The 22,456-nt window shown below is 40.4% G+C and overlaps 1 protein-coding gene and 1 non-coding gene across 2 annotated transcripts in view; one reads left to right on the top strand and one right to left on the bottom strand.

The window, feature by feature from the left end:
* Positions 1–2,500: 2,500 nt before the first annotated feature.
* On the bottom strand, positions 2,501–2,594 carry trnai-uau. Its single transcript has 2 exons — positions 2,557–2,594; positions 2,501–2,536 (listed from the first exon to the last, which is right to left on the bottom strand). It is a non-coding gene; the product is annotated as a tRNA-Ile (tRNA).
* A 2,276-nt stretch (positions 2,595–4,870) lies between these two features.
* The window catches only part of rhbdf1b (rhomboid 5 homolog 1b (Drosophila)), a 53,120-nt gene continuing 35,534 nt past the window's right edge, over positions 4,871–22,456 (top strand). The window contains exon 1 of the mRNA XM_031291299.2: positions 4,871–5,209. The gene's annotated coding sequence lies outside the window, so the exon portion shown is untranslated. The remainder of the gene's footprint in view (positions 5,210–22,456) is intronic.

The following is a 22,456-nucleotide window of genomic DNA, read 5'->3' as shown; positions in this document are numbered from 1 at the left end:
TTGTTTCCTGCAGCTACGCATTATAATCAGTTTTTACAAAAGCAGTTCTCTGTATGTCCTGCACGTAATGTGACTCTCACAGTGTGCAACACAACAAAGAGCAACGGGTGTTGCAGTTAATAGTATTTAGAAACGAGCCTTCACGTATACTGTAGGTTGCATGGAGGCAGATATTTGTGAGTATATGTATCTGTGTAAATGTGTGAATTGTAAATAGCTTAAATACCAACATGCTAAACATACTGAAAGTACAAGTGACACAACGAATTGACACAAAAATGCACCAAATCTCTAAAGAAATTCTAGCTGAGATTCAATTTTCTTTCCTCCGGTCTTTATTAGTAACTCACATGTATAACAAGCTCAGACCCAGTCCCTCCCAACAAAGGCCCATTTGTCAGGTTTACCAGTACTGCTTCCTGTCCCAGGAGCAGTACTGCACCAGGAGGAAATCAGCTTTAAAGTGACGTGGTGCATGTAAGCAATTTAAACAGGCAGCAGGAGGAAATGTGCTATGTGCAAACACCCAAGTCGAAATGCAACATATACGTAACTTATTCCAATAATTCAAAAAGATTCACCAGCTGTGCTTTTTATGAAGGCGACATGTCTGCCCTCTGAAACGTTCCACACAGCATGAATTATGTATTTCTCCCAATTTAAGCTAAACTGATTTTTACTTCAAATTATTTTTTCCACTTTAACTTAAAGGGATATTTCACCGTTGGAAGGATGAATATATCTTTAACTGGTTCACTTATGTAGTAGAAATGTGATTTGTTTTTTAGAAATTGTTGGCTTCTAGGCCGAGAAAAGACAGAAAATGTGTTTTTTGCTCAAGTGGATGAAAGACACCAAATCCCAGAATGCTTCGCTGCTTTAGAGTCCACTCTCAAGCCACGCCTACCGTTTACAGACAGACAGACAGTGAGACAGTCAACTCAACTCAAGTGTGTTTTATTGTCATTTCAACCATATACACGAAACAACGTTTCACCGTGGCTCTAGTGGTGTTACACATTTAAAATATATAAAAACAACATTATATAAAAACGAAACAGGCTACATTTAATGCACACACATAGACTCCCTAAAGTTCAGTTAACACATGCTAGCATTAGCGCTTGGTGGGCTGTAAAAACAGAGTACAAACACAACCGTAAATTTGTGTGGAATGGAGAATGGTCGGCATTTAACAGTCACAACTCCACCAGCAGTTAGCAGTTAGTTGGATACAAGCACCCCATTTCTGCACCTGTCTGTGTTAACACAGCCCACCTCCACTAGTCTTACCCGGCGACAGAGCAGCAGGTAGCTGGACAGTCCGGTACACTGTTGTTCAGCCATTTTTCCACAACAACAAAAACACAGCAGTCTCTGAACACGCGTTGGGAGTTTCGTTGAAGTTGGATGTAGTCCAGTTTGTTGTCTAATGAGCGGACACTTGAAAGCAGGATTGATGGAACAGGTGGCCGGCTAACGTTAGCTTTCCACCTAGCTGTTTTCCACTCCTGCACACCGCTGTCAAGGTCCCTTTCCCCGGCTAGCGGCATCGGGCAAAACCGCAGGCTGAGGTGCTGGTCTCCGTAGCAGGCGAAAATTTAATTATTATGTTGAACACATTACAATATGACCAGTATTGGATGCAGAACACCAAAACAGTATGCACTTTTTATAACATGCAACCGAAGCCCAAAGAAGGTTAAAAATCAAGGACAACTGGACTTGGTTAAAGATGCTCGAAGAAGTTTGGTCTCTCATGCGAGAGACTGATCAGTTCTGACTGAACGGTAGGGGAGGGAACCTCTGTGGGGTGGTTGTCAAGATGATCGATACCGCCTCCTTCGTTAGTGCTCTTGGCTGTTGTAACGACAGTGGTTATGGTCGTTGGAAACACCATAGGCCAAGTCTGAACGACCATCGTTGGCATTCAAATGTGAGCGTTTGTTAAGTTTCCTGGGAAGAGATGAAACGTCTTTGAGCACCTTTAACCAAGTCCAGTTACCCTTGGTTGTTAACCTTCCTTGGATAACTATGACATGGATGACTGAGAACCTTCACATCATACACACCACCCCGAAACCTGCGGTCCTCAGACGCTGGCCTGCTCTCCGTTCCCCACACCAGACTCTCTATCTTTGAAGACAGAGGTGAAGTATCCCTTTAAATTAATGTGATGATCAGGATTTACCAGTGATTTTGATTGTGTCAGTTGAGTCGTGTGATCACTGGTTTCAAAACATATCGCCAAAGGACCGCAGTTGTAAATTAGCTAGTTGGCTAACACTGGCACATTTACTGAATGAATGAAAGTAAATTTCACATTTTTTGTCAACCACATGCACACCTTTCATATAATCAAAGCAGCTGCTGCCTGAAGGACAAAGCCTGTAGTAGTCTTTGTTGTTAGAGTAGTTTAGTTATTCAAACGAGTAGATTGATTATCAGGGTTTGTTTGTGTACAAATAACTTTAACTCAACCCCTATGGTAAAACTATGCTGCTCCAGGTGAGGCTCGAACTCACAACCTCGGCATCACTCTGCAGGTTACTGTCTTATAAGTACCGCGCGCTGACCAATTGCGCCACTGGAGCCTGCATGTTCCCATATTCAGTTCCTGAAAAATCTGACTGATTACTTTATTAGTGGAGTATGAAGGATGAGTTGAGGAGTCTTACAGCCTGAGTAAAGAGGTTGCTTATCGCAAACATTTCAGATCACCCTCCCTTGAGTAATTTGTATACAGACCTTAGCATCTCTGAAGAAGATGACAACACAATGTTTGTTAGAAAAGATTAATATCATCCCACGCCAGCTAGCAAGTTGTCAAAACAGACATGAAGAGAATGGAAGTGTTCCATAATGGATGCCTCCGATGAATATGCCAGATCGTTTGGCCTAATAAGATCTCCAACAATGAACTGTACAAGAAAACGGGAAGCCGGAGCATCACCAAGGAGATTATGCACAGACGCCTGAGATGGCTAGGACATGTGTTGAGGATGGAGCAGGACCGCATCACAAAAGTCGCCTTAAGATGGACACCACCTGGCAAAAGAAAACCTGGGAGGCCCAAAACCACCTGGCGCAGAACTGTGACACAAGAGCTGGAACAGATGAACCTGTCATGGGGAGAGGCCCAACATGCTGCCAGGGACAGAATGCAATGGTGAGTGCTCATTGAAGCATTATGTCCCATAGGGGATGAAGAAGAGTAAGTAAGTACACCAGCTAGCCATTAGTTATCACGCAGGTCCAGCTCACTCGCCTGTGTAAGAGTATGACTCTCAATGATAACGCTCCATTCAGTTACCTTGTGTACTTCAGTCATTATGAGGCCAAAGCTCCCATGATGCAATGAGTGAAAATCTTGCTCTTTCCCTATCATATGCATATTTCAGCGTTGTCAGCATTCAGCACACACATCAAGCTAAGGGTCCTCCCAGGAAATGTTGAGCGCCAAATACTTCATTTCCTGCATTCTGATACATTTTTATGCACCAAAATATGGTGGAAAACAACTCAGGAGGCAGGTGACAATTCAAAATGTAATAAAATACAATGGAATAAAATGCAGTAAGGGGGCTTTTACATTAGGGACCTGGGCCCGGATCCAAGTACACTTGACCCCAAAGTCCAGTTTGTTTCATTAGTTGAAACACTGCGTACCATAGTAGCATAGTTGGTCGATCCGTGCCCGAGTCCACTTGGGAAAAAAACCATACCAAAACAAAAGTAGACCACTATTTAACAAAGAAGTTTTTAACCGGTTCTAAATCTGTCCCACATCAATACTGATGCCACTATATCAGCAGCAGCTACTCCTCCCGAGCTTTTTGCAATGGTAAATTTTCCTCAAAGAGTCAGTCAAAGAAGTAAGGGTACCACCTCATATTGACAAGGTTGTCTTGCCGTAGTGTCCTTGAGAAAGACAGAAATGACAGATAATGTGTCAAAATGTGTGTGTGCAGCAGTTCAGTTCCTTAGGCATCTGACTAGAAAGTGCCCAACTTTCACCTGCGCATGCTCAACTGTTAAGTATTACCATGATGTTGTCATGCAGAGCAAACATGACGCAAAACATAGGGCCTATACATATTTGTAATTAAATGTATCGTATTGCGAGAATGTTTTTTGTGACAGACTGGGAATAATGGGATGTGGGAAATAAACGAACACCAGGTGGCCTGTTCTTGTCTTTCTTAATACAAGAAAGTTTAACATTAACCTTACACAACATATTTCAAGAAGTGCAATATCTAGTGGCCGGGTTAGCTCAGTTGGCAGAGGTCTCCTCCTTGACGCAGCGGCTGGGGGTTCGACTCCGACCTGCAGCCCTTCGCTGCATGTCTTTCCCCTTCTCTCTCCCCTTTTGTGTTTTCATCTGTCCTGTGGAATCCAAGGCCTAAAATGCCCCAAAAAATAATCCTTTAAAAAAAAAGTGTAATCCATAATAAAAATATCTTAATATTCACTATTTAAAAAAAACAAACATAGTTACATGAGCTGATATTCTAAAACACTCAATCATTAACAAGTGAATGAGCAAATACAGAAACAAAGAAACAAAAAACAAAAACATTATACAGGGTAATCTGGATAATTGGCATTGTTTTGGCTTTTATTCTTTAATAGCTGTGAGTGTATTTAATAATTAAAAACACAAACAGCTTACATAACAGTGTGACCAGATGGATGTCTCTGTTATTACTCAATTATGTAAAACCTTTTAATTACAACAAGCCTGCAGATTTACAGGTTACAGTTACTTTAACAGATACCTGCAGTTACTCTGTATCACCGGTAGGCGGCGGTGTGAGGTCGCCCGGCGGAGAAGCAGGCAGGCAGCGAGAGGCAGTCAGTCAATCGGTCAGTGTCCTTTCATCTATCGGCGGCGGCAGCAGCCTGTGCGGAACGGGAGAATACTACACTGACACTGAAACTCTCACCAGTGCGGCGGGAGGACAGCTGCAGAGGACCCGGTGTGCTTCATACAGAGAAAAGAGGTTTCATTCGCCTGATATTTTAAATCTTTATGGGACGCGAACACCGCCCTCACTAACATCTGGAGCTCGCGCTTCATAGTGAAACTACTCCTTTTCGTGCTCGCGTGATGTGTGGCAGGGCTAACTTATGAAGTGACCCGGTGTTAGCATCTCACCGGTGGAGCCGTCGCTGCTGGGCTGCAGGAACCGGACTCACTTGGAAGGTAAGGGAGGAAACACTGGATAGGCTATCATACCGAGCCGCTTTTTACACAGGCTGTCAGTGTGTGCACATGTCGCTGTTTGTACGGCGGGACCACGAGCTGTCAGCATCTCGTTCACAGTGCAGGTATGCAGGGTTTTAACGGCGCTGCAGCACACACTACACAGGGGTCTCTGGGTGGGTCTCCCAACCGAGGCTAACATGGGAGAGCCATGGGTGACAGTCAGTTAAAGTGTGTGTGTGTGTGTGTGTGTGTGTGTGTGTGTGTGTGTGTGTGTGTGTGTGCGCGCGCGTGCGCGCGTGCGTGTATGCACCCAACCATAACGTCTTATTTCCAGGGGTAGACTGAGATGAAAACTTATATGTTTCTCCTTACCATGATTCACCTTGTTTTATTAACGCATGTATGTGTCAGAGAGAAAAGAGGCATGCATACTTAAATTATAATATAACCAACAGGCAAAATTCCCTCTATATATTACACTCCAAAATGCTGTAGTAAATCAAGTCAAAGTTGCATGCGCGTGCAGTAGGCTACATGATGCATTGCACGCACACCCACGCATGGTTATAAGAGAGATAGATCGATTTGAGAGTGTTGTTGAGATGAAAGGGGGCAGTTTTGGTTGCTGGCTGCACAGAAATCCCATTGAGACAATTAAACTACTGACCCTTGTCATCAAGGACTTGTTTTGACTTCCTGTTTGGAAAGGTGGTAGGAAACAGACTTTTGGGCCAGATGGCAGGAGCACATACAGACACACAATCTCATGCACCACACACACACACACACACACACACACACACACACACACACACACCTGGAACACCCGTTTAGAGTTCCTACTGAGGGAAACAGGATTAGTGGCCTGGGTTTGAACCTGCGGCCTGCAGTTCTACATGGAGACTTGAGACTGTACAAGGACCTTCCAGACTCTATTCTTCTACTCATGACCAGCATTGCTTGACTTTTTTTAGTGACTGTAGATTATTTCTCGTGCTTTTAGCTAGAGCTGGGCAATATATCGATATTATATCGATATCGTGATATGAGACTAGATACCGTCTTAGATTTTGGATATTGTAATATCGTAATATGGCATAATTGCTCTCTTTTCCTGGTTTTAAAGGCTGCATTACAGTAAAGTGATGTCATTTTCTGAACTTACCAGACTTTTTTAGCTCTTCTATTATTTGCCTTTACCCAACTTAGTCATTATATCCACATTACTGATGATTATTTATCGAAAATCTCATTGTGTAAATATTTTGTGAAAGCACCAATAGTCAACACTACAATATCTCATTATGAGATGTTTCTTGCTCCAAAATAGTTACTTCCAGCAAAGAAGCAATAACTTGAAAAAAATCTCGCATTGCTTTGTTTTTCATTTCTCACCGTACCACAGGTGGTAGTGAAAGCGTCTTGTTATATGTTGAGTATTCACATTTCTGAAACTTTGCTGGCTGTACTGTACTGCTGGCTTTCCATTGTCAGTGATGAATAGAACTAAATCTCCACTTGTTTTCTGCTTTTAGGAACTAAATGGGGGTGAATGGCCTGAGAGGGTCAGTTTGGTTGCATGCAAAAGGTGTTACAATTAACACTGCAACTCACAATTTTTTCTGTTGTTGATTAACCTGCTGCCGATCTTCTCGATTAATCAATTAATTGTTAGGTATTTAAACTAGTGAAACATACTCTTTACAATTTCCTGAATCCCGAGGCGTCATTTTCAGTTGTCTTGTTTTGTCTGATCTACAGAAGATATTCAGTTTATTATCATGTAAACAAACACAACAAACAAACATTTAAGAACTGGAACTAGGTAATGTTTAGTACTTTTCATGAAAACAAAAACTTGCTGCTTTTGTGTTACATCGCCCAGTCATTTCAGCTTTAGTCAAAATTAACATTTAGAAAGATTTAGATAATGGTTTAAATAAAAAAAAACAAAAAAAAAACTCTAACACACTAAAGGTTTGAAATGGACCTTTAACCGTCCCTATAGCGGAACCTAAAACTGACCTTGATTATTTTAACTGTAAACTGCTTCGCAATAAAACATGTCCTGACTTTGACACATTGTCAAATTACAACTGAAATTGCTTCACATGGTCTGAAGACGAAAGGGGAACACACACGCGCACACAAACACAGCTCTAGACAGGAAGCTGACAACCACTCTGTAAGCGTGAATGTATGGTATCTGATGGTATCTGTGAGCATGGTGGCATTTTGAAGGTGGGTTTTTTGATCTCTTTGTCTTTTTCTCTTGGCACACTGAGCACCACAGTGTTAAGCGTGTTTGAACAGGTTGGATAGAAAAGCTGCAGCGACAATAGCTGGTTTATTTCTGGGCCGCTGCTCTGAGGAGTTGAATGCACCTTCATGTTTATATGGAGCTCTCCGACGGGTGCATCAGGGTGGAAAACTGGTTTGGTTTTCCAGGAGCCCTCCAGCATTTTCACAATGCATTTTTCATGGCAGTTTGCCCATGAGTGGATCTTCTCCAATGCCTACAAGCTGTACTGTTTATCTTTCCTGCTTGTGTTTTATGCCACTACTTGTCACTGCGCAAGTAGTTTTCACATCCACAGCAGGAAGCTGTCAAAACTTGTGTATAGTGAAAAACAGTGGAAAAAATGCCCATCACAATTTTGCAGATCCAAGGGAACGTCTTTTGAAACGTTTTTAGCCACGCTAGAGCCGCGGCTGTAAGGAAGGCAATGTCGGTCTGTTGGTCGGTATACCACTTTGCTCCAAAGTGAAATATCTCATTAAATATTGAACGGACTGCTATTTAAGTTTGTTCAGACATTTATGTTCCCCTAAGGATGAATTGTAATAATTGACACCTTATTTACCTTTAGCGCGATCATCAGGGCAAATTTAGAAATTACCAATTGTCACTCGTTTTGTTTAACGGGGCTCAGCGGGCGGACATGCTGCTCCACCGGAAACGTCTCTAAATGCACAGTAGGTTGCAGATTCTACAGATTGTTTCAGAACATCTCTGTTCTGATAGTAAGTTAGCTAAAATCACCTTAATATCGGCGTAGGAAAAACTAATCGATGATCATTCCGTTGATCAGTCGTCGATATACGATGTGATTGCCAATCGGCACAAGTCTACTTTGTGTTAAGTGCTGATTGGCAAATGTTAGCATTCTTACATGTTAAAGATGCACTATGAGTCCCTGCATGGTTTCAGCGAGATGCCTACGTTTTGAGACAAAAATGAAATCGCGCTGAAACCATGCAGGAACTCATAGTGCACCTTTAACCTAAGATGGTTAACTTGAAGATGGCACTGTCATGGAAAGCTGCGGTTTCAGATGGGGCCATTATTTGCAAAAGAAAGTCTCACGTGAGATTATGGCAACAGCAGCATGAGTCGCACTTACAGGTTTTCATAATTAAATAATACACACACTGGAGCAATTCATAAAAACCTTCAAATGAACTACCATGGCACCATCTTAGAATAGAAAGGAAATGCTTGCATATTTAGTACATCTTAAACACCCAAAACACCAAACTACGAAGACATAGCGGACCAGACACAAGCTTTTATTTTGAAAAGTAGAAGCCCGACGGCACCAGACAGGAGGCTGCAGGCTGCAGCCGTACAGTCTTACATATTTTTGTCAAACTAGTGTGAAAGGATAGTGTTTCGTCGGCCCGTATGGCATTTGCCGGAACTGCCAGATTGCCAGTCCGCGTATGGTCATGGAGAGTCCTGAGGGAGTTATTAGGGGAGGGTAGAGCTGCAAAAATTAATCAATTAGTTGTCAACTATTAAATTAATCGACAACTATTTTGGTAATCGATTTGATTAATCGGTGTGAGTCATTTAAAAAAGAAGAAGGTAACAATTCTTGAATTTCTGCTTTTTAAATGCGAATATTTTTTTCACTCCTCTCTGACATTAAAGTGAATATCTTTAAATTGGTGGACAAAACAAGACATTTGAGGCTGTCATGTTGGGCTTTGGAAAACACTGATGGACACTCACAACATTTTATGACATTTTATAGACCAAACAACTAATCGATTAATCGAGAAAATAATCGACAGATTAATCGACAATAAAAATAATCGTAAGTTGCAGCCCTAAGGGAGGGGGAAGTTTAAATTGACTCGTGGGACTGTTTCCAGTTTATCAGTCTCCATCTCCAACATGCTTGTTGGTTTACATTGCAGCAGAAAACTATGCAGAACAATTCATTGCAACAAGTTTGTAATATACCGTACGTAAGCCTGTGGTTATTTTTCAACTATCAGATGTTGGTTGCACAAATGTAACCAGCGGATCCGCCGTGCCTAATTGTGGCTTGACGGTGACAACATCAGTGCATTTAGGGAGAACAGATGGAAAAGAAAACTGCTGTCTACAGATGGCTGTAAAGAGAGACACCATGTGTAAAGGAAAGGCCGTCACTATGGTATAGCTGTCGTGGATGACAGATGCTACTCACTTATTAATCTCGATGGATTCTCTCTGGCATTGATACCATGATTAAAATAAAGCTGAATGTTTCCTGTGTGATCACATGCCAGCTTTCTCTCTCTCTCTCTCTCTCTCTCATCCTTTCTCTTTCAGTTTTTTTAGTTTTTTCCCTCACACTGTCGCGCTGAATGTAAACCATGGCCTTATCAGCATGACACATACTTAAGTCAAACAATTCAGTCAATCACAGATGATAGAAAAGAGTCATACTTGCATGCTTTTTTTGCATTACAGAAGAACATAATAGAGAACCAAACAATATATCGCTATATTTCAGGGATTATATGGGGGATCGTTCTGTTACTCTCTGGGACATAACTATACATTTGCAGTTATACTAATCATCTTTTCAACACCCACCCATAATTACTTTTATCTGTTCTCTGTGGTGAATGTTGTTGTTTGGTTTAATTTTCCTCTTCCAGCTTAGAGATAGAGACAGAAATAGAACTGTAGTACATCCAACAGGGTTCAACTGAAGAATCAGTGACAGTATGTACAGTGGAAGTACGCCATGATGGGTCGCTGAGCGGTCATGAGTGGATTACTGAATTATGGTTATGATAGCAGTAAGGAATAATGGGCAGACGTACTGTACTTTGTAACGCCCTTCAAATGAATCTGGCAACCAGATATGCAGATTTTTCAGTGATTTCTGTAATTTCCGTCTTCACAATCTTTCCATTACCCCCGACAACTGCAAAAGTGTCACCTTGAATCACTAGTTTGAAATCGCTAGTTTGAACAATTGTACAATTCCATTTGTGTGTTCTGCAACAAACTAAACAATATTTTTCATCAAAACTAGGGCTGGGCGATATGGAGAAAATCAAATATCACCATATTTTTGACCAAATACCTCGATATCAATACCGCAACGATATTGTAGTGTTGACTATTGGTGATTTCAATAAAAAATGTACACAATGAGATTTTTGATAAATAATCATCAGTAATGTGGATATAATGAGTAAGTGGGTAAAGGCAAATAATAGAATCAGAATCAGAAATACTTTAATAATCCCAGGGGGAAATTATTTTTGTTACCACTCCAGGTATACAAACAACATATACAAACAACATATAACATAGAACAGCTAGAACAGTCTGGTAAGTTCAGAAAATGACATCACTTTACTGTAATGCAGCTTTTAAAACACTTATGCCATATTACGATATTACGATATCCAAAATCTAAGACGATATCTAGTCTCATATCACGATATCGATATAATATCGATATATTGCCCAGCTCTAATCAAAACAAATATTCTCCAAATGTACTTATTGTTAGCAAATACCATGACAAGACCAAAAACCATCAATGAATTGATCCCAGCTGCCTGAAGCTTGACATAAATGAACCACATTGTTGCACAATCATGACATGTTCTTTTCACTACCATGAACACATACACTAGTTTATTTTAAGGACCAATCCTATATTAATCTGCATCTGGAGTCTTTGAGTAACTACACTGTCCAGTGGAAATTACATGCCAGTCACAGATGTTTGTAGAGGGATAAACGAAGTAGACCAACTATTGGTTTGAGCGTTTTCCTGACATTTGTGTAAAAATACGTGCAATAAATGACAGCTGTATCCATTGGACAGATTTCTTCCATTAAGCCTTTCTAATTTAAAATTTTGCATAAGAAATTCTTGAATAGGAACAGATCTTCTTTTTCTTGAACTTGTAACAAAAAGTCTGGATGAATAGCATACTGTCCATCAAAAAGGAATTTTAATCAGCCCATCATGCGGCATATACTGGCCTCCAAAAATTCAATGCCCGCTTGATGACAATGCTGTCCCTCGGCCAGAGTTCTTGAGGGACTTCAGACTTCTCCACGAAGATCCTGAATGACTCCTCTCTGTTTCCTTGAAACCGCAATTATGACCTCCATTTTTCCCTTTGAATATTCTTTTCAGAGCCAATTCTCTCTCCACCCACTATCTTACCCTAATGTGGCATCTGTGGGCAATTACCATTACGTTTTCATACAAGGCCAGCCAACAGAGAAAGCTGTTGTGTTGGCGCTCTCAGCATGAGTGTGCTGGCTGCGTGGAGGGACGGCAGGAAGGAGGGATGGTGGGGGTGAGGGATGGCTGCTGAGGAGGTCTATTCATGTCTCCAGGCGAGGCAATACTTGAGTAGACTCTTATTGTGGCGGTGACCTTCCTGTCACCATGCAGCTAACACAAAGCAGCCTCGTGAGGGTCAGCTGAGCTGCTCTCTTTGTTTCTCTTCCTTTCTGTCAGCTCTTCACTCTGTCTCTCTTTCCATGTCTGTCGCTACTCACTGTGTGGTTTAAATGTTCATTTTTTGAATTCTCTTCATTATTTATCAAACAGACATCTATAATTCTCCAGTGACAGATTGAAGCAAATTAGCACGGTGAGGTTTACTGACTTGCATTACAAAACAAAGACCCATAAAATACAAAGGAAAACCTTGATGAGGTGATTATTACAGCGTTTATGGCTGAAACGGCTCATATTCAGATTCACGCTGTGACAAGAGGAGTAGCTGCATGACCTTTAACCTTATGTGTGATATTCAGAGGATGTCCTGTCACTTCCAGCAAAAGCCAAGTCCAATGTGCACAGTAGTCTGGTTTAAATCTTTGGCTAGAAATGACTACAGTGGGAAAGCCAATTAGAGATGCTTACCATTCTTACTGTGTCCTTGAGAAACCGGCAGTGGATCATATCAGACAGTAACCAGTGTTAGACTGTGTGAAAATGTACGATGGCTTACCTGTATATTAGAAATTACATTTATTTACTTTAAATTTAGTAAGTTCTTTTGGATGAGGAAAGGCTTAGTTATTGGGCTGGTCTGGGTCTGCAAGGACAGAGTAACATGGAATGAATTGAGGTCAGTGTTTGACTGCATGCATGCCTTAAGGTAAGAATCTCTTATACTTAGTATCTTGCATTATGATAACCCTAATTGGTGTATATGACGATATGTCAAGCTTGGGACTGTTATTCAGCCTGATATGATTTGATGATATGAGTATGAGTTGATTTAGCAAACGCTGGCCATCACAATTTGGATGTAAGGTTAGGTTTTATTGTCATGGAGTCTAACGTTAGTTAGAAGATACGTACTTGTTATTCCAAATTCCACTTGTATAACGTTACTGACATAAGAGCTCTGGGACTACTCGATAAACATTACTAACGTTATCATTTTGCCGATGATTACGACATTGAGCTCCTCAGCCAAAGTGCCAGCTAACTTAACATTAACGTTAGCCCATGATGGTTCCATTTACTTTAGGCTAAGATAATAATAGCTAGGCTAATAATGTCATAACTAAGACATTATTAAGCAATTTGGTTTTGTGTTTGTTTTGGAACATGAGACTAATTGAGACAACGCTGTAGACATTTAGCTAAAATGGACCTACGTTACTTATGATGTAGTTAAACGGAATGCTTGTTACAGTGGCCTTATTATGTCGCTCGGTTTGCATGGCTGGCAATTGTGGGTCGTAAAACCAAAACACTGAGCTGAAAGACGCAAGAGCACTGTGTGATCTATTGTAACTATGAATAGGTACATGGTTTGTTGTCGTTTTATAGTTAAAGTGCTCATATTATGCTCATTTTCAGGTTCATAATTGTATTTAGAGGTTATATCAGAATAGGTTTAATTAATGGTTTAATTTTCAAAAAACACCATATTTTTGTTGTGCTGCACATTGCTGCAGCTCCTCTTTTCACCCTGTGTGTTGAGCTCTCTGTTTTAGCTACAGAGTGAGGCATCTCACTTCTATTCCATCTTTGTTGGGAGTTGCACATGCGCAGTAGCTAGGTAAGGACTACTAGCCAGTCAGAAGCAGAGTATGAGGGAGTGCCACACTAGCAGCTAGGCGAGCATTATAACGTGTTACAAAGTGACGCATGTTTGTCTCTGAAGTAAAGGCTGGACTACAATAGAGCTGTTTGGAGCAGTTTGTGAACAGTGTTTTCTGTTGGAGATGGTAAGTCCCTTTGGGGTGGACTTTGGGCTTTTTCACTTTGTAAACCTATACCGTGCACAAAAAAAGATATATAAGAAAGGGGAAAAGCCAAAAAGCATGATATGAGCACTTTAAAGAATGATTCTGGTTTTGGGTTAAGTGTAAATAAAATAAATACATCCTTTCTCTAGCTTCAAGTCATTTTTGATTTTTCATATTTTACTGAGACCATGATCTTTCCCTAACCATAACCAAGAGCTGCCAGAGTGCCTGAACCTAACCACAAAAACCTTTAAAAATGTTTTAGTTGCCAGAAGCAGATATTGTGTTGCAAGAACATGTTGACAAAAAAAAGTAACGTGCGTGGCATTGCATTTTTTCTCAAAACATATTGCACATTTGTTGTTCCAAATTAGAAAATATTATAGTATATATTTATACTTATATATTTATAGTATATGAACAGGATTTCTAGAAGACAGGGTTGATGAGGGAGATTTTGCTACGTTGCTCAGGCAACTTTATTGGATAAAACATGTTTAAATGAGCAGTATGCAATTAAGAGTGGATTTTCAAAGTCAGGTGTTAATATATAAGAATATAAGAACATTGTTTCTCAATGACTCATGGGGCTACAATGTTCCTAATTCTACAGATGTGGTCAACATGTGGCCAATCAACTCCTCTAGTGTTATCTTCTTTTGCATTTTGGCTAAGAATTGTTTTACCTGCAGTAGTTTGAGATTGATAATGCCTGTAGTCAACTAACATGACATTGTTGCTATACTGTTGATTTGATAGTCATGTTAGACTTTAGCACAAACATGGTAATGCTCAGACTGTAAAAAAGACTTGAACTTAATTACATAGCCTAAACCTCATAATTATATGTTTAGTTTTCCCTGTTTTGTTACAAAAGTGTTTTGGCCTTTTAGTGTTCTTCGTGGATGTTTTGGAAGTCAGTTTTTCTGTAGTTCTTGGCAGAGCAGCCAGCCAGAAGGTTGTACATGGAGTTCAGCAGCTATGCACTCTTCACAATGTCCATTAAATGTGCCGTATTACACAGGAAAGACTCTACTGTCATTCAATTTGCACCTATAATATAATATATAATGCCTTGTAATTCCCCACCGGACACTTTGGCCTCAGTCACCCTTTATTATAGGAAGGTATACATGCTGAGTGAAAAGTGAAAAAAAATTGAAATTGTGGCTGCAAAATATTCCCAGAACAGGAAGTAAGTACCAAAATTTGAATATTTTAAAACAGTAACTTTCATTTTTATTTAAGGCAAAATACCCAGTTGTAGCAACAGGAGAAGAGAAAATGAGTTGAGTTGGGGTGAAGTAAAAATAGCATGCATGTATGAACCTGCTTTTACTCTGTGCTGTGTCAGCACAGGTGTATCTTTCATGCTTGATAAGGCCATTCTTGTTTTGATTGGGCAAGATAATGGGTGGGAAACTAAAAAAACAAGACTAGGTCAAAACCTATCTAGCTCTGCTAAAAGCTAATTAGCTCTGCTAATTGTAAAAAGCTAAAACAAAAGATGTCTGACTCTGTATCTTAGTTTGCCACGTATCTTAACATATGCCAATTCTTGTAAACTTAGCTGCTGCTGAGAACCAGCCCCTCCTCCCTCTTTGAGCGGTAAATCCACATGGCTAATCTGTATGCATCATCGGACCTCAGCGGAGGGAGGAGGACAGGATAAATGACTGATATTGCCTGATGTCTACAAACAGCATTTAGTTTCTGCTGGAAACTGAAAGTTAAACTTAAACTTAAGTCCCAATGGCATCGTTTCCTTTGCGATTCTATTTTAAAGATGATTACTCCTTTTATAATTTGTAGGCCTATTCCTTTTTGTTATTTGAGTAATTTATATTTCACCGTCTGCCGAACCGCTGCCCGCAAACTTCCTGTTGGCGCTCATGTTGAGCAATTGTGCTGTTGCAGCGATCATCAATTTTTTCGGCTAGGTGCGAGTGAATCTTGCAGGACAACACACTAATAAAATGATATAGAACACATGTTATATATGATATAAATGATCTGATTCTGATATATGATCAAATATGCATCCCTTGCTTGACAACCGTTTTGATGTTCCTGCCTCTATCCCTGCTGTTCTCCTGGAGTTTCAGTTCCCCTGATTTTTACATGATGAAATATTAAAAACCTGCCCATCCACTATATTCATTTCAGAAATAGCCTCATGCCACTGCTGTTTGTGATTGTTTTCTTTCCTCTAAATTACGTAGGGCCTACTTGTTCCACAAATTCATTTATGTTTGAAGAGAGAGCAACAGAGAGGAGCAGACAGACGCACACACACACACACACACACACACACACACACACACACACACACACACACACACACCGCTATGAGTGCTCTATTCATCTGCATGTAGCCTACTCTGCCCGTGCTGCTAAGTCCAATGCAGTTTAAAGGGCAATGGCCGACTGACGTCATCACACTCATTCCGACCAATTGTAGAACGGAGCAAGTTTTGAGGTTGTAGTGCTGGTCCTACAGTCCAGTCAAAGAAATTTGAATAGTACACAGAAACAAAAAGAGTGAAAGAGAGCCTGTTTCTGGTCCTCTCTCTCGTTCCTCCCTCATCTTCCATCACATCATCCTGCAGTCTCTAGCGGCTAGACAGGAACCAGACGTCCTCTCTTCTTAGAAAATTCTGCTCTATCCTCTCAAGTCCTATACCTGGCACAGTAGCTGAGAAACCGTTTCACTTTCTCCATTGGCATTTTTGGCCGTCAAATGTGCCGTGAGGTGTTGGAACAGTTGGAGGGACGAATGGCAATGCTGGCTTTTTCTTTAAGAAGTTTTTCCATCAAGTCATTTATGTTGTATTGTCCTGCAGTTTCCACTTGCCAGTCATTATTTACTGTTTAACTTGACAATGAGTTATAGTATAGTAAATAAACAACTATTTGCTAACAAGTTTAGCATATCAAATTAAAGGGTGATAAATGTCAACGGTGTGTTTTTATGAATCCCACTTGGTTTTTTGGCAAGACTCGCCCTAGGAGCCTGATTGGATTGAGGTTAGGCGTTGACCTCGAGTGGTTATGGTCAGGATAACTCACTGGTAAGAGAATAGGACCCAAAGAAAATTGTGGGACCTCATGCGAGCATGGACGCCGGGCAGGTCTTGCCAAGAAACCGAGTGGGATTCATAATAACGTGTCAACGATGTGTTAACAGCTTGTGTCTGCTCCCTCCATGTGGCCAAAACAATTGCTCTGCAGGCGTGTGTCTAGAAAAGTATCTGAATTATCTGTCAGCACTCACTCGTTTTAATACACAGCCTGGTGCAGGGTTACTTGCACTGTTGTCTCTGAAGCTTCCCCCTAAACTAAATCTAGCCTTCGGCTCAGTGGCAGAAACAGGTAAACTAATGCAGATGTTTGGCATAGCAGACAGATGGAAATGCACGCAGACCCACACACTCACCACATGCATAGAGGTATAAATTAACAAGCACAAACGTGTACACACATACACACACATAGTCGTGGCTTTTTCAACGACGCAATAAGCACACACTGTGAAACTGCGCAAATGTTTGTCCCATGCTGTTTTTGATTTAGATAGAAAATGTGTCTCTTGCACACCCATCTCTCTTTTCCCCTCTACACAGTGTCATAGCACAGTGTCAAGTCAAAGCCACATGTGAGATATCACAAGCACTTTTTTAAGATTATTTTTTTGGGGCTTTTCCCTTTATTTGATAGTGTCAAATGGATAGACAGGAAAGGTGGGAGAGAGATGGGGGATGACACGCAGCAAAGGGCCTCAGGTCGGACTCAAACCCTGGCCGCTGCAAAGGACTCAGACATGGGGCGCACGCTCTTACTGGGTGAGCTAGAGGTCGCCCCATCACAAGCACTTTTATTAAAATAGACTGTCTTCAAAATAAAATGCAAAGACAGGGTTTCCTTCCCTGTTTGAAAATATATTTAATATATGTAAATAGGGGTGCACAATATATCGACTCAATATCGTTATCGCGATATCACGTTGCTCGATATTATACCGAAAGTCTTGCGATAATTACGTGATATTTTGTTTGCGTTGCATCCCGCCCGACATGTACCCAAAGAGTATAGAAGCAACAAGAGGAGAAACTCAATAGAACGTTGTGTTACATTCAGTCCAAGATGGCGGAGCTGCAGTTCCATTGAGTTTCTCCTCTTGTTACGTCTATACTCTTTGATGCACCTCTCGAAAAATACACTTGGTAGCATTGTATTTCCCCCGACTCATTTCCTGGTTCTCCTTCCCCATAAACAACATGAAATCAAGGAGAGGGTTCACTTTTCCTGCTACAGATTTTCCACCGTGGTCAGAAAGAACAGAGGAGACACTTAAGTTTCTCTCACTAACACTCTAGGGTCACTATTCGCTCCGAAGAAAATCGCCGTCACTCTCTCACCTTTTCTTCGCTCTACCACACACACCCACACACACCCACATGCTCGACGCACACACCAGAGCACGTATAAACATCAGCTGCGTGGAGCCTCCGCAGAACCATAAAACGAAGCGAAAGAAAAGAAAGGAGCTAAAGAGAGAGCGAAGAGTGGAGCAAAAAGAACACAAAAGTAAGAAAATGAGTGTTGCTCTGGGAGACGACGAAATAACAGAGACTGAAAGGAAACTTTAGAGGCCAAAAGTAACCCTACAGTCACATTAGCTACAAAAGAGAGCGACATTCACTCGCTTGTGGGTGCTCCTGGGCGTGCCTAGCCTACCCCTGGTTGCTTGGCAACAGTAAACAGAAATTCTCCGGTGCTACCTTAAACCACGTCTTAAAAGTTACTTCAGAGGTATTGTTAAGTCACAAGAACGATGTTTTTGGATTTAAAAGTATTTATTTCTCGATAAAAGTAACACAATATATGAGATTAAATGCCAAACATACCAGATATATACATAAATACGATGTCCTGAAGCGTTGTCCGCCATCTTGAATTATTTTCTTCGACTTCACTCTGATTGGCAGTCGCTCGTGGCCAAACGGCCACTCCCATTAAAAATGAATAGTAGCTGTCTCTTGTAGCTAATGTGACTGTAGGGTAGGGCTGAACGATTTTTGAAAATAATCTAATTGCGATTTTTTTCCCAAATATTGCGATTGCGATTCGATTATTTTTTAAGCTCTTTGTCTTCTGTATTATTCAACAAAGACAAACAATAAATCATTTTATAGTATGAACAACACACAATTACACACTAGACAGTTAAAAAAGTAAAAATATAGTATATACACACACACACAACAGTGTATTTTTTTTTACAGTGCACAGAGAGGAGCTGCCTCCAGCCCCTCCCCCTCGTGAAGTTGCTGCCGTGTGCACTTGTTCAGAGAGGCTATCTTTGCGTTAGCTAGTTGCTGGTGTTCTTTCCGTGGGATTAACTGTACTAATAAAACTGTTGAAACACCGCGGCCACGCTGCTGTGAAAGCTCCCCAAACGTCATTTATCAGAGTCTGGTTGTTACTCCTCTCAGTGGCAGCTCCTCCACTCCATATCTTTATAACGGAGCTAACCACTAATCAGAGCTAGCTAATAGTTGCCAACCGAGCCTTCAGTTCTGCGTATCTGTATCCATTAACTGCACGTATGGACTCGAACCAGAATAAAACCCTTCATTTTATTAAAATGGCTGTAAAAGTTTTAAACTACAACTCAGAGTTGTTTGAATGACAGAAATCAGCTCAAGGTACAGTGTAGCGTTAGCGTGCTAGTTGATGCTTTCTCTGCGGAGTGCAGACTGATTTGCTCTCGCGAGTCATGTGACCAAATCGCAGCCTTTGCAATTAGGAAATCGCGTTTTAACATATCGCGATATTATCGCAAATGCAATTAATCGTTCAGCCCTACTGTAGGGTAATGCCTCCTCCTCGGTAGCTTGGAAATACTTTGGTTTTAAGCCAACAGATGTGCATTGCATTGTTTTTTATACTGTAGTCGTGTATATACAACCAGTACAACATTTCCTGTTCTATAGACATGCTCTTTATTTATTTATTTTATACTGTCCAAGCAGTAAAACATGTCCTGTTCTGTAGACACATGTTGGACCAGTCCAATATGACTGTCAGTTGAAATAAACCTTGTGTTGTAAGAAAACTTGTTTTATTTGTTATAAATCTATTTTGATGCGTTTTCCCATAACTTTGGTAATTTTACATATGTTTATCGAAATTAATATCGATATCGCAATATTCATTATCGATATCGCAATATCACATTTTTTCAATATCGTGCACCCCTATATGTAAATGTTATTGTCTCATCCCATATCTCGTTTGAAAATATATCGTTACCTTAAAAAGTCGATATACTGCCCAGCCCTAGGCCATCATCTGCAGAAAAGAGGCAGCCTGAGGCTTGTGGCCACAGCTTTAGTGTCGTGTTAACACTGTGGGAGAACATTTCCAATCATAGCGTACATGCACACAGAACTTTTTGAGTACTTTTTTTTTATGTCACCAGCGTTGACTGTCAACATTTTTGATGTCTTAAGATCTCTACAGAAGCCAGCAGCAGTTACCTTGAGGTTTTATTTGATAGCAAGCCCTTCAAAGATCATAACACTTTGACTTTCTTGTCTTCCTGTGCAGACTGCTTTGTAAGAAATGTGTGGGCGTGAAGTGAAGTTCAGTGAGTCAATGTTTGAATATTATAGATTCAAAAGCTGCTTTCCCTCGGGCCACACGTCAATCTAGAGTATCGGAAGCACTTGCGAGCAGGAGCCTATGCCAATCCTTTAATCATCTCTTAAAAATGGCTTTCATGTGAGACATGTGTCACTGTAAGCAAGACCTGAGACTTTTGGATTATGCAAAACAGGGTGTGGTGGACGTTTAGCCGAGGATTTGAACTTTTTCTGCTTTTGCCCTGGTTTCAAGTTGCCAATTATATCTCTCCTGCTGGCAGAGCTGAGTATTAGAGTAGAGAGAGAGAGAGAGAGAGAGAGAGAGAGAGAGAGAGAGAGATGATTGCGCTTAGAGGCAGACAAAGAATGTAGGCCTGACCTTTGATCTGCTCTGATTGTCTGCGCTACTGTTTTATCTCCGTATAGTTAAGCAGCTTTTTATGCTGTTCCCTTATTTATTAAGGCCAAAGGACATTCTACCAGAGGAGAAAAATCATCTTTCTTAAGCATTTAAGCTTTGAATTCAGTTCACCCAAATTTTAAAAAGCATACAACTAACGATTATTTTCATTATCGGTTAATCTGCCGATTATTTTCTCGATTAATCGTTTGGTCTTTAAAACATTAGAAAATTATGAAAATGTCTTGTATTGTCCGACCAACATACCAAAAGGTATTCAACTTATATATTTATAACCTAAGACAAGGAAAAGCAGTACATTTTCACATTTTGGAAGCATGAAATGCTTGGCATTTTATGCTTGAAAATGATCTATTAACAAAATAGTTGCCAATTAATTTCCTGTCAGTGGACTAATCAATCATTGACTCACCACAGCTTCTCTCTCTTATCTGTATCTAGCCATGCACATACATTCAGTTTTATATGTGATGAGGTTTTGAGACATCTGTCCCCGAGACTTGTCCTGTTTACTCCAGATAATGCACTGGGACTGTCAATTATTTGGCATTTAAACTACTGCTTGAATGGAATAAAACGGGGAGGGAAAAAATAAAATGTATCTGCAAACTTCCATTTGAATTCACAATTCTCAGATTGGAGATGTTTTTACCTAGGGAGGTGAATGAAAAAGCTTTATTTACAAGTACTCAAACTGCAATCCTACGGTCTCTAACATTTCACCGCTGCCCGTTTGAATGTGTTTAAGCTGCTGTGTTTTGAACCAGATTATCTGACTGAATTATGCATTGGCTTTTCTTAGGCAGCTGTTTGCAAATCTATATTTTGCAAATATATATATATATATATTATTATGTTATTAGGGCTGTCAAAATAACGCATTAAAAAAAATAAATAATAATAACGCAGATTAATCCATTCCATATTGACGTTTGACCTGGAGCCGTTCTAGGACTGTAAAATTAAGGAGGGAGATGAGAATGTGCTGCCTGGATCATTAATTGGAACATTTACTTAATCTTCTTCCTGCCAACCCTGGCTACCGAAATCTGGTGTCACTTATATGTCTGCACTTATCTCTGATGCTCTGAAACAGACGTTACAGGCAACACAAACACCGTTGCATGTGACGCTAGTTAACACTACACTCGACAGCAGCTAACGTTAGCCTACCGCTATCTAGTAGCTGGATTAAACACGGTTACAATGCTGACAGCTAACGCTAAACGGTGTAAAGTTTGTCTGTATTTCACTGTAGAGGATTCCGACACCGGGATGTAACAATCTGCAGCTGCTGTTGTCGGAAAAACACAGACGGTGCGTTCAATGAAACTGGTAAACTACAGCGTCGTGGTGCATTTGATGTTATTGTAAATGTCCTTTTCCCATCTGGCGGTTGGTTTTGTCGTTCAACAGCAATTTACTAGTGAAATAAGTTATTGTTATACATTATTATTAAATCATTTAATTTTGACCATATGGCCTTAGCAATAAACAAGCCGTTCTTTAATGTCACCGACTGTTGTTTAGTACCCTTCTTTTTTCTTTTCTTTTTTTACTTTCTTAAAAAGTATCGGTTCAGGCACCGTTAATTATGTATGCGATTAATTTCGATTAATTAATCACAGAGTATGTAATTAATTAGATTA

This window comes from Sander lucioperca, chromosome 22, assembly GCF_008315115.2.
Source record: "Sander lucioperca isolate FBNREF2018 chromosome 22, SLUC_FBN_1.2, whole genome shotgun sequence".
Lineage (NCBI taxonomy): Eukaryota > Metazoa > Chordata > Actinopteri > Perciformes > Percidae > Sander > Sander lucioperca.
Note: the sequence above shows the minus strand (reverse complement) of the source record. Positions and strands in the feature narration are given on the sequence as shown.